General features: G+C 42.8%; 1 protein-coding gene across 1 annotated transcript in view; it reads left to right on the top strand.

Annotated features, from left to right (window-relative positions):
- The first annotated feature begins 795 nt into the window (after positions 1-795).
- tenm1 (teneurin transmembrane protein 1) overlaps positions 796-13,878 on the top strand; it is a 168,459-nt gene continuing 155,376 nt past the window's right edge. The window contains exon 1 of the mRNA XM_038699967.1: positions 796-1,181. The gene's annotated coding sequence lies outside the window, so the exon portion shown is untranslated. The remainder of the gene's footprint in view (positions 1,182-13,878) is intronic.

The raw sequence follows: 13,878 nt of genomic DNA, 5'->3' as shown, positions 1-13,878 counted from the left end.
GAACCAGTGATGAAACTCATGGCAAGTGCCAAAACCTATTGTTGATAAAAGATGCATACTGCTGTGTTGTGTTGGGGATATAGCGAGACAGGCAGAAAGGCAGATAGACTGAAGCAGCTGTCAAAATCATTGTTTGTAGCCCCGCGCGTACTGCGCTTTGGGGAAATAATAAACTGCATCATTAGAACCCCTGTCATTCACAAGTTGTTTGTACCAGCTACAGACTGGCTGTAAAAACCCACACCACTCCAGGTCAGAATCATTAGTTGGCTAATTTAGCAAAGGAAAACGGATATTATGAGATGATCTGCAGGTGTTGTCACAAACCAGGCCCATTGCAGCTATAAATTACTGTCACATTCCATCTTCTATTTATATGTACAGCACTGTAAATACCATTTTTGCTTTCCTATTCATCATCTTAGCTTCTATTTCCCTACTCCCAGCAAGCAGCAGCTTCTGTAATGCCTACTTACATTTTTAATTTGATGATGCTTTTTCTGATTAAATTGCACTCCAGAAGCTCTGAGGCCTGTTGCTTTTGATATTTGAATATGTGCTGCTGGACTGTAAGCGAAGCAGCAGCACTGGCAGGAAAATGCCAAACTTTCACCACTGTGGCTGTATTAATGAGTCAGCATTCCAGCACAGGACACCGGTGCGGCCATATGGCATCACCTGAATGAGTCTAACTAGTGATCCAGACGACCTCCCGACTGGAGAGAGCCTGTGCGTGTTGTGTCTGTGCCACACCCCCTTCTCCTCGGTGCGGTGGTATGATCCAGAGACGCTGTTATAGCGGCACCGAGCCTCACCAGCAACAGCAACACCCGTCAGCCTCCTCGGGGTTCAACTGCGGCTAAACGCACCGCGCCGGGCTCCCTGTCGCACAGCACAGCGCGGAGCTGGCTCGCACACGGCCCCTGCAAGGAGATCCCTTCCTCTCCGCGCAAATCGTTTCGTCGTCCTCTATCGGTATTTGAGAACAAGCATCATCAGCATCAGCACCGCCGCCTCGAAACCAGACCAGCAGGCACAGAGAGAGGTGTCTCGTCCACATTTTTAGCACTTGCACAGCGTCTCAAGTCATATTTCTACCGGGGAGGATTGCACCGTCTTCAGCATTTGCAGGGCTGTTATAGCATGGGATCGGACTAAAGGAATGGCTTTACGTCGGAAAGGTAAGCGACACGTTCGGTTCTGGCCTTTAGTGGGCTCACTGGGGAAGATCGGCTACAATGTTGCTTGGCTAAACGAGGCATTGAGTGCTGAGAGAACGTGAGTTCACAGGAAATGGTTATTATCAGCTGTTCAGATGTGCTGTGCGGCGGTATGGCCCGTGTGTGCGTGTGTGTGTGTGTGTGTGTGTCTGTGTGCATGTGTGTGAAAGAGAGAGAGGTAGACAGAGAGGTAGAGTGTGTTGTGTGTTGTGTGTGTCGGTTTTTATGAAAATCAGTGCGTCTCCTCTGAAGTGTGGGGACGCATACTTTGTGCATACGACCCTGTCTGTTTGGCAACCAGTCTAAATGATGGCAACCCAGGTACAGAGCTGCGGACTGCCTGCTTCATGTGTGCAAGTGTCGTATTCGTTTTGGTTCAGCAACACTCGCAGCCTTGATTTGTTTTGCTCCAGTTCTGGGATCGTCCACTCCATCTCCATCAGCACTAAGGTAGCCTAATGATGCCAACAGGGCCACCGGAGATCCAGGGGGTATAGATCTCTCTGACGCGTGCCTTCTGTCTTCCAACATCAAGGCAGCCTACCGGGCCCGGGTTTAGACACCACCACCACCATGTGTCCAACAGGCACGTCAGGACACATTTCAGCACTGACCTGCTTTATTCTGCTGATAAATGTCTATTTCCAGAACTTACCGTTCTGGGTGATGCTGCAGCTGGTGAAGCCATTCCTTGACCACAATAATTGAACAGCATGATCCTTGAGTTTTCACATTGGCTGTGTTTAAAAAAAAGTGCGAGGGTAAATAATTAACAGCAGCAAATGCATTTTGATAAATCACAATTATTGTGAAGGCAGCGAAAATTGCACCAGGATGGATATGCTCCGATAGATTTAAATTAGACCCCCTCACTCCTCTCCTTCATAGCAGATTATAAATAATTGCTTGGAAACTACTGGAGGCATATTTCCAAAAAATAAATATTTAAATAAGCCAAACAAATAAATAAATGATAAATATTTCTGAGTAATTGTCTAAATATATTCTTTCATTAAGGAGAAACTCTCAAAAAGCATCTCTTTTCCTGCATGTATTGATAATCTTGCCTTATACTGGACAATAGGGAATAGAAATGAGCTGTATGTCTTTCATTTTAAAATGCAAATGCATTGTAATCAGAAACTACAATTTGTCAGTATGTCTAATACATGGATCTAATTCACTACTCCCTCCAGGCTCTGTACCCATCTTTCAGAGAATTGTATTGATGTTTGGATTGTTTCACTCATCAGACATACCTGAGTTCGACCACAATATTATAAGATTCTAACCCCCCCCCCCCCCCCCCACCCCCCCCCCCCAAGCTTTAATTGCAAGCGTATAGACTTGAATGCAGCATATTCTGTCAGTGTTGCATTGTGTGTCGCTGCCCTACCTGACGCTGCTTCTCAATGACGCGGGCACCGGGCTTAATTCTTCCATGGCTCGCATGTTATTGATACATAGTGATGATAAAAATTGAAGCAGTCTGTCTATGCTCTTTGTGATTAATAGAGAGCATCTGTGCATGGAGGTTAGATAATACACATACACACACACACACACACACACACACACACACACACACACACTCTCTCCTTCTGTCTTATTCACACAAACACACACACACACACACACACACACACACACACACACACACACACACACACACACACTGTCACAGTTACATGAGCACTGAAATAAGAAGATGATCTAGACGTGTTGATGATCGTAACCCTCCATTTATTTCTCCCATTGTACTGTGCTGTAGTGTGGATGAGCTGTGTGTCAGAGCTGGGGTGCTGCTCATACTATATTGCACTGTGAAGAGTGTGTGTGTAAGCTTGTTGGCCCCATATGGATGATTTTTAGGCCCTGCAGGGCTGCTGCACTTTAGGTGGAGATGAACATATGATCAAGTGCATATTTTTAAATGGCACACCCATCCTGCCAACGGCTTCACAGTTAGAGAACAGCTCTTTGAATTTAAATGTCACTCCACATGTTATATGCTGTGTACATGCCACTAATAAGGCATCGGCACATCTGTCAGTCAACTAACTAAATGACTGATCAGTCAGTCAGATATTCAGGGTTTTACATTTCAGCATGTGCCAACACACTCTAGGTTTCCTCTGAGCAGCAGTTAGTGGTCAGTGGTTGTCGCTATGCTGATTAGCTCTTTCAGCTGTTGCACACTCTCTTTTAAATATTCAGAATTGTTGCTGTTAAGTGGGTGGTGCGGGTGCTACTTGACTGGGAGTCCCATCATTATTTCAGTGCAACTTCCTGACAATTTAGGCCTGGAGTGCCGATTGTTAGGATGCTGCTGTTTAGCTGTCAGCAGATTCCATTGTCCTGAGTCAAGAAATCACCAGCAAAAAAATCTTCGCTTATGTCTAATAATTTGTGCTTTTCTGAGATTTGAGTGATATTGCATGGCCTTTGGATAGCACAGTGCTGTGCAAGACAGCGGGGGAGTTCTTTTTGTTATCCAGCCCTGCATTATTTATGAATTTTCATTCCAGGAATGCAGTAGCCCCTGGCACTGTATGCTCCTTTCTCCCATGGAATTGCTCACTTCCCTTATGCCCCACAAGTTTGCAGCAAAACTAAATTTTCTTAATAAAATTGGGGTCATGAATTAGTGAGAGGACAATGTGAAATGCATCAAAGGTTGTTTATAATATTGAGTACAACACTCAGTGCAGCAGTCAGAGTTTAAGCTCGCAAGCGATATGAGTCCCAGTGGGAGTTCCTCCCACCCCCACGCGCACACATACAGACACACACACACACACACACACACACACACACACACACAGATATTCACACACCCACCCCTCCTTCTCTGCATGTCCATCACATAAGAATGCAATTGCTAGAAAAGCATAAAATATGTCAGAGTGTTCGCCACCCTGCTGATATTTTCCAAGTAAAACAACCCGTGCCAGTAATCAGACTGCTGGACCACTAGACTTGTGCGCACGAACACACTTAGAGATGTAACCATTGTACAACTTCAAATATTTACCTTCTTGCTGCAATACTGCTCCATCCTCAAGAGGAATTGTTTAACAAATCCTGCAGTGCTAATTAGGGTTTCCTCTGTTCATTCGTCTGTGGTCGGCCTCTGCAGTAAGGAAGCTGCCTGCGCTGTGATTAAAAAAAAGTGAAATACAAAAGCAATATAATATCACCAAATTACCCAATCAAAATCTCATATGGTAGTATAGGCCCAGTGTTAACAACTGTGTTTACAGTTAATGCACTTAGCACAGCAAAGCATGCTTGGCAATAACATGTTTACTGATAATAGTGATGTGATTATTAAAAGCTTTGGTCCAATTTATGGTCGTGATTTACTTCAAATTTTATACATTTTACTGTTTTATAAAAAAAGTTTTTGTGATTGATTAAGTCTTTTACAGACATAGTTGCCTATTATTTTGGACACATATGTGTTTCATGATAAATAAAATTTCATTCCATAATAAGAAGTCTTTGTAAAATACTCCATCTATTAACACAATGGTCTCAAACCAAGATGTTTCCTGCATGCTTTCTCTTATTTTTTTGGTACCTTTTTCACTATGTAATGCTTAATGGATGAAAATATTTCTCCATCAGCAAGATTTTTGTGAACAGCTTGTGAAAACTTGCCTTTTCTCCCTATGCTAAAGTGTCCAAATGGAATACTTATTTTAATGTTGAAAACAAAAACAGGACCAACAGCAACAGAGAAAGGAGCAGAAATAGTATCAAAACCCAAATCACCTTCAGTCACCAGTGCTGCACACACACACGCATACAGTATATGCCTAAGGCGTTCTTCTTTTAAGTATTTGGCTAACTCTCAAATGGCATCTCCAGCCTTCTATTCTCTCTTGTCTTCTTCCATTGAGCTGTGGGCAAGAGTCAGGAACTATATGCAGTTGAATAAGGAGTGGAGTATTGTATCAGATTTGTATTGTAAAAAATGCAATCACAGCCTTGCTTCTCTCTCTCCTCTCTCCTCAACACCCACCCCCTCTGCACTCCGCAACTACACCTCCAAATACTAGTCAGAAGACAGAGGGACCAGAGCCATGAGAGGCTTATTGGTCAAGCCCACTCTACTTCTCTTTAAAATATGAGATTAATTTGTCAAGAGCAGTGTGTGTGTGTGTGTGTGTGTGTGTGTGATGAGGATTACTGATGAAACACACCTAGCTAGAGGGCTGAGACATAAGAGCTGTTTGATGTTGATTTAAGTGTATGGTAATATTTGAGGAGTTATGCTGTTGCATTGGATTATATTATGTATAGGGCTGCAGCTAACAAGTATTTCCATTATCAATTCATATACAGATTATTAACCTAAAGAATTTTAGTTTACTATCTTAGAACACTAAGAAAAAACGGATATTTTGCTTAATAGATAACTTAATTTTATTAAGTAATGATTAGTTGACTAATCGCTCTAATTACGAGACTACAAGGTGTTGCTTTTATTTTGTCCACCTCCTCTGTAAATGTTCTACAACTTCTAAAGGTTTCTTTTTATTTTGTTGGATTGTGTTACTGCCCTGGGGTTCATTTTATTTTGTCCAACCCCTGTTAATACACATGGGAAGCACAAACAAACTGTGTGTGTGTGTGTGTGTGTGTGTGTGTGCGTGCTAATATTTAAGCAGGCACACAAACACACATACACAGTACCCACACACCCTTGGCACACTATCCCACTCACACTGACCCACACACACACACACACACACACAGAAAGCCGATGCACACCTACAGGGACACATTTCTCACCGTGAAATTTTTATTAATCAAGTCAGTGGACAACTTTGGAAGAAGAAAAATCAATTTTTGTTTCTTCCCCAATTTATTACCACATAAATTGTCCTTCACTTCAAAGTGCACGTCTTGGCACTGGTGTCAAAATAATTAAGTTAAAATCCATTATAATTGCGTTGATTTTATCCCGCTTTTGTTGACACGGACCACAAGAGTCGCCGCTGGCCAGCTTCTACTGACAAGATGTACAGCAGCGTTTCACCTTCAGTTAAATCAATACTGGAAAATGATTAGAGAAGGTTTCAGATGTTCAGAAGAACTTTGCATATTGTCAAAATTAAGACAACCTGTAACTTGACTATCACAGTTTCTTTAGTAGATACTGTAACAAACTGATTGATCTGGAAGCAAGTTGACCACACTCCTACTACATATTAGCCCACAATGAAACATCAACAAAACATTATACGCCTTCATTTGCACCTCAAGATCAGGATTAATAACTCACTATGAATAAGTTGCATCTGCAGCTTTGTGGCATTCCCATAAAGTGATTTATTTTGCAACATAAAACACACTGACGGTATACTGTACATCTTTGCTCTAAACGAGTTCATCTGTTTCCTGCTGACTGGTAAATAGCCTCATGTGTATCATCAGTAATATTCATAGCTCTACTTTCTGGATGATCATGAATTATTAAATCATAGAAAAGATGAATAGCTCCAAAACGGTGCTTGATGCATCTCTGCTGGAAGCCATGTTTTGTACAATACAATACAGTACAATGGAGTTCAATATGTTTTTCGTCGTGTTGCAGGGGAGTTGTTTTGTTGTTCAGGTTTAATTTCAGAATGAGTCTTGATCCACCGTGAACTCTGGGATGTATTTCAAGTATGTGTATCATCGCCCAAATTGACTTCTAGAGACACATATTCTCTGCTGATTTCCAGCCAAAATGCCAAGCCAAACTGCACAAAGAAAAGTGATTCGAGCAAAGAAATACCCAATATCTACTCCAAGAAAATCATGGCAGCAGTGTGCAGCCATTTTTCAAGTGAAGCAGGCCTAATGCATGTTGTCTCCAGATGTAAAAATCCTGAAATCCCATATTTTACAGCATGCACTGCGTGTCATCCCGACCTGATGTGCCTGGAAAAGGAATTGTTTGGAAAATTTATATTTTGTTCTCTTTAATGTGCTCAGACGACACAATGATTCATCTGACAAGCAGCAAAATGAGAAATGCAAATTGTTAAGGAACATGCCCAATGCAGTTTTGCCTAGCAAATTTAAAAAAAGAAAGGGCTGCAATGGAAAATAAGATACAAGATGAATGCAAAACAAAGCACGGAATATGATATTGAAGAGAAAAGTACTTGACTCCCTACCATTTCCTAACTGCAAATACATTTTTACAGTATGTGCTATCGATTTCAAGCTTAAATGATTTGTTTATCTAGAAAACTGCGACTCATCTAACCCATGCAGGAGGCAAACCCTTCAGGCTGAAAACATCACTTACATTTTTAACAACCATACAACTTGGTGAAAGCTTGAATTCCCTATATGTCTCTGAGAATATGGTTAACCAAACTGTATACCAGAGGTTTTCAAAGTGTGAAGCAGGCCTCCCCAGGGGGACTCCGTTTCAGGGGAGGCTCAGTGAATGGAAGTGAAACAATATTACAATACTTACTGCATTAGTTATCAAAAGGAGATCACATAGAATAGCATATGTGTGAGAGTGCAGAGATACAGTGCTTTTTGGGAACTACCCCCCCCCCCCCCTCGCTTTAGTGTCAGAAACTAATAAATGCCATAGGAGAGACCCTTTTTAAAAACTATTTGGTGTAGTCAGAACAGCAATAGTAGGCTATTTTGGCTGAAATGTTGAGTGTCTATGGAATCAAATAATAAAATCATGATCCCATAGGCATCCAGGAATTGATCAAAACTTACAAAGTAAACTAAAGATGTGGTGGTAGGAGGCTGCCGTTTCACAAGCTTTGTCTTCCCTCAGGCCCGCAGTTTCAGACTTTGAAAACTGTATACCATAACCATGAGGTGCATTTATGTTTCTATACATTAAATAAGCATATGGAGGGGATGTATTCCGCCTGCACACGCATCTGTCTCATCAGCTTACAAAAGAGTACCACTAGGACCGCAGTTTTTTTCCCCGACTGAATGGCGAGGCCTTTGTGGAGCAGCTACTCATTTTGCTGAGAAACATTTTCTTGTGCAAGGCTGCTGAATGCAGTTTGCAAGAGACCAGGAGAATCAGAACAGGTCTAAGGAGCAGGAGGAGCCACGGGTATCACTCAGGACTGTCGGAGTGGGAACATCACAAAAATCCTTTCATGTACATAGGTTTTTCCAGATTACAAGCATCACATTGTAACGGTGTAGATGGAAGATTAGCCCACTTAGCATTCAGAAATCAATCTACAGTGCTGCTCAACAGCTACTAGTAGATTTTTTCAGCTGCTCCTCTGCAGAGATAATGCTCTTTACTCACTCATTTCTCTGTAATCAACAACTTCATAAAGGAGATGCGCAGGAAGCACTGTCTAAATTGCTAATCACCAAGTCCAATTTTGGAATCAATGCCATTGATTTATCAATTAATTCTGCATCTGTAATGCTGCCGCTTTGCTTTGCTTTGGGTGTTGGAGGTTTTAGCGGTCAAATGCATTATTGAAAGAGGCTTTTTACCAAGCAGTGGCTGATGCAGAGAGCTTAGGAGAATGTCAGTCTTGATGTAAAGCTTTATTTGCAAAGCGAGTTAGTGTGAACAGCCTTTTAGTCCCGCTAGGAGGACAGTGACATGAATTTATCTTGCGAGAGAGGAGGAATATCAAATGTGTTGAATAAGGCTTTGACATGTCAGGAATATTGATTAAGTGGTTTTGGGTGGTGTCTCTTGCACTGCGTATGTGTGTGTGTGTGTGTGTGTGTGTGTGTGTCTGTGTATTTGTGGTCAAAGTGAAATGTGGTGTTGTGCATGTGAATGCGCATGTGTGCTATTGCATGTTGTCATCATTTCTGTGTTTTTTTGTTTGCTCCTCTGCCTAGTTGGGGATCAGCATCTGGCTTTAGATCAGAGAGTAGGAGTACAAGGGGATATCATGAAAAGAGAGTGGTAGTCTGGATGGAAAAAAAAAGCTATACCTCAGTCGAGATCTAAAAGAAAGAAGTTTCAACTGTAGTCAAGATATAAAAATGCCTTTGAAAAGTTAAAGCTTAGCTACTCCCTCGCTCTAGGCCACATTCAGAGGGCATGAATAGTGTAGGACCTTATGGATTTCTCCACACCGCTCAGGCATACAGTGGCAATGTGGGATTTGACCCATGTCCACTATAAATAGTTAGATGGTCCAGGATGGTTTCCTGACTCCTGACAGCTCCTGACAAGAACCGATCTGCTCCGTGAGTGGACACACACGCACGCTCTTTCTCTCGCCTCTTGGTTCTGCTCTCATTCCGACACGAGTGGGCACACACTTAGACTGTGTCACCTATATGGCTTGCTTTTGCAAATACAAGCATTAACCTTGGGTGCCGTCCGTGTGATGAAGAATGGAGGTAGGCAGCGCACAGGAGGCTGAATGGTAAAGACACTGCAACGGCGCAGAGAAACGGCAAGCAAGGGTTCACACAATTGATTCTCTATGGCGTGTGGGTGTTCAAGTGTGTTGTTTTTCGGTTAGTGTGAAATGCTATAAGTGTGTGTGGGCGCAAGGGCACTGAGTGTGTGTCCGTCTGTGGCTGATTTTCGGTATGCGTTTCATCTTTGAATCTTATCAAGGATACTGATACTGAGGTCCAGGCTTGTGTGAGTGTGTGTGTGTGTGTTTGTGTGGGTATACACTACAGTATGTGTTCTGCTAGTAAACTCGGCATTAGCAGCGAGAGATTTCAGGCTTGGTCAGCTATGAAAGCACAACTACGTGACGAGAGTGCTGCAGCCGCCCACAGATAGCTAGCCCTTATCCACTAATTAAAACCCTCTATCACTCCATGTCTCACTTGGCAATCTCTCTATCCTTCAATTCCCCCCATTTTGACTGTGAAATCTCTCCATCTCTCATTATCTATCCATCGCTCTCTTTATCATTGTTCTCCATTCATCCCTCCATCCCTGCTCTCTGCAGGCGCTGAGAGCTCCCGGTAGGCAGTGTACTGTTTTGTTGTGTTTCGGGTGGTTTAGGTATAACAGGGTCCTGTGGGTCCTTCTGGGCCTCTCATCTGAGGTGTCCCTGTCATATGCCTGAGGAGCCATGGTGGTGCTAATGAATAGAACAGATAGATTTAAGCCCTACCCCCCCCCATCTTTTCCCACACACATATAAACATTCACACACACACACACACACACACACACCCTCACTCCAGGAGAGGCATCCCTCTCTGACAGCTCACTGTTTACTCCCGTAGGACCTGTAGCCTGGATCCACATTTGCAGCTACAGACTCCGCCTCGGTTGCGTCTGATGATTAAGCCATCGTGATGGTAGACAAAATGAAAACCTGCAAACAACACTGGGATTGTCAGAGCTTCCGCAGCGATGAGCTAACATGTTATGCTTTGGCATATATATTTCTCAATGTTTCTCATCATTATTCCTGTGGCTTGCGACGCCTGTTTAGTGAGGGGGATTAGCTCACCTCTGTGCAAACAAGCTTCTTGGAAATGTGTAAAGGCCAGAGCTAACAAAGATAGTAGCTCCCTACTCACTGGGGGTCTCCAGGCTGTTATGAAAATAAGACCTTCTCTGCATGGTGGAAATGTATTTATAATCCTGGAACTATACTGTATCAATAATATGAGGAGTTAATATTGCTGGATGGCACTCTGCTCTCCCCACCCGCCTTGTTTATTTACCAATGTGAAACTCAATTTCTCTGCTGCCGCCTGGCCCCAATCCTCCCTCCGCCTTTCTCTTTTTCCCATTTTGCGTGCTCTCTCTTCCTGTTCGTCATGATTTCAGCACATTCATTCGAGATTGGAAAGCATAAATCAGTTTTGACTTTTCCTCACACTCCTTGCCTTTACACACAGCGATCTCCGCCACACTGTTTGTGTTTTTGTTGTTGTTGTCGGACATATCAGGGACCCCGCCCTTCCAGAGATGACTTGGAGTATAAATCCTGTTGTGTGTGCGAGCCTCTGTCACGTCTATAAGCAGATTTGCCAAAACAGCCCACTGGTCTATGGTTGCACTGTTTGAGCAAATGGATGAATAGGAGGGGATTGAGTGGGTGAAGAGTCCCATTAGATATTATTGCAACTGTGTAACCATGGATTATCATTGTGCAGTTGTATGTGTGTATAAGTGTGTGTGTGTGTGTATAAAAGAGAAAGTGATAAGTGGCAGAAAAAAAGCAAGAGGGGGTAACAATGTAATGTGATGCATGTGTTTCACTCACTGTTGTCACTTTGTATTAATTTTAAACCGAGCGGTGAAGAGTTCATTACACGCTGATGAATTATAGATTAGAATGAAATTAGAAGTAAAATCACACAATAACATATACATGCATTGTCAAACATACAGCTACACACTCCTAATCCATGTGTAGCGCAAACAAACTCACATGAGATGCATCTGTAATTATCAACTGTGTCTTTACAGCTTTCTTTTATATATTGCTGTATTTTGCGACAGCAGCCTATCAATAAATAAGTGTTCCATTCAGTACACATACAGTACTGTACTGTGGTTAACACAGCAGGTTGAGATTCATTAATTATTGAAGTCCATGAATTTTACATACTGTGGTATTGCACAGACACGGTTAAGATCACTTGTTAGTCACTGTAGTATAATGATGCAATCAGATAAGCACTGAATTAGCTTATAGTGTACATTAAACAATGATACAACTCTTGTAGTGAAAATTTTGAAGATTATAAATAATATTAAAATAAATTCTAGCATGGTGCTAATTATTCCAATATCCTCAGACCTCTACAGGGCCGTCCTTGTGTGTTTTCTATGTATAGTAGCCCAAAGTGAGCCTATGGCAACCGCTACGCCCCAAGGTGGTTATTCCTCAATTGCAAATCTAGGCTGGCTCAGGTGGCACATGCTGACTTGTCCTACAGAACGCCTATGTGTCTTGTTTGAAGTGAGCTTGGCTCTAGGAAACAACCTCCAGGTTTTGACATCAAAAACAAGAATCAAGCCCCCTAATGGGCACCCCACTGTGGGCTAGAATTAGAGAGAATAACCCCCGCTAGCAGGCTTACTTCTCTAAATGCAGGGGCCTCGGAGGACGAGATGGAGGGTGGAAAGCATGTAAGGTAGGAAGTGCAAGGATGAGAGGGAATGAGGGAGGAGAGCAGAGTTGGACTGGTACAAGAAAGAGTGATGATGAAAGAGGAGTGAAGGAGGGGAATGGGTTAACCAAGAGAGAGGTGTGTTTTAAAGGATGCCAGACAGTATTTCACATTGTACACGTCAATATACAAGCAGGACATGTTCAAAGTAAAATGTTCCCTAAGATGGTCTGTGCATGTTCACACACGACGGGGGGACAAGGCTGCAAAACGAAACAAAATATGTAGTTCCTTCATGCTACACACACAACATAGCCTATGATTAAGTGTTATACCATATTAACACTTATTAACCATATTAAAATATGGTAACAAATAAAATAAAATAAAACAATATACAGTTATTTATATACATATATTCATACATGTAAACACCCAGAACATTCCCCAGGGCATTTCTTTAAATTTGCATGGGGTGAATGTAAACAGCAGCAACCAGATGATAATATGAAAGTTTCATCTTCACAATAAACAGTCTGACATTTAGGCATCTTGACTGCATTTGAACACCAAGCATCATCAATGTAAAACACCTCCTCTCATCTTGCCGAAGCTGACAGCTCGGAACATGGACCACCTGCCGAGTGCTTGATCCGGGATGTTGATAGGGCAGGTCTCTGTAACGATGTTGGCACAACAGTTTCTGAATTCTGCTGTCTGGCCATTTTGTCCAGGCCGGCTCTTTAGGAGCAGAATTAAGCCCAAGCTGGGCCTGCATGGCTCCTCTCCTGTGTGCAGGAATTGCATGCTTTCATTCTTGCGTGTAAGTGTGTGACAGACATAAAACAGGACAGAGAGCCTCTGTAGAGATAGACAGCAGTCAGTGCCTGCAGCAAGCTCAGAGCTCACAGGGTAATGTATACTCGCTCCTCGCCGTACCAGAGAGAAGGTGACACCAGTCAATCCCATTCTGACAGGGCAGCTGAGATAATAGCGTGCTTTGATTCCTTGCAATAACTCCTGCCAATCAAAATGAAAGGCATCGTGATTGCAGGGAACCACAAGTGTGTGTGTGAGTCGCAGGAGCTTACAGTATGTCACAGCAGCATCGCTACGATAATTGGATGCAAAAAGCGGTTATGTGTTTTAAAGGCCTTGTTGTGCGTTGCGTTATCATTCAAGAGAAAACACAAGAGATGGACGGAAGGAGAGACAAGTGTGGAGCCTTTTGCAGATCATCTGCGCTTTGATAATGTCTGCAGGGGGTGCGAGGATGTGTGTGAGATGAATGTACGAGCAACTTGGCCCATTTTTTGACTGTTTGCTGTCAGGGGTCAGTCTATGTGCGTGTGGAAACTGGTCCGTGTGCGTGCATGCATGTGGGGAATGAGGAGGGTGAGTGCGAGGCCAGGGGAAGGAGTCTTTCAGGTGGAATAAAAGCATTACTGCAGATGTAGAAAGGTCAGCTGTAAACCTGTATCAGACTAGTGGTGATCACCCTGTGCTGCAGATCTCTGAGGTATTGAGCAGGCACGCTCTAATGGCTTTGATATATGGACTACAGGACTCCCTGAAGAGGTCAATACCA

The sequence above is a fragment of the Micropterus salmoides genome, unplaced genomic scaffold (assembly GCF_014851395.1).
Source record: "Micropterus salmoides isolate LMB-PRFRI ecotype aquatic unplaced genomic scaffold, ASM1485139v1 Ms_hic_scaffold_5, whole genome shotgun sequence".
Lineage (NCBI taxonomy): Eukaryota > Metazoa > Chordata > Actinopteri > Centrarchiformes > Centrarchidae > Micropterus > Micropterus salmoides.
Note: the sequence above shows the minus strand (reverse complement) of the source record. Positions and strands in the feature narration are given on the sequence as shown.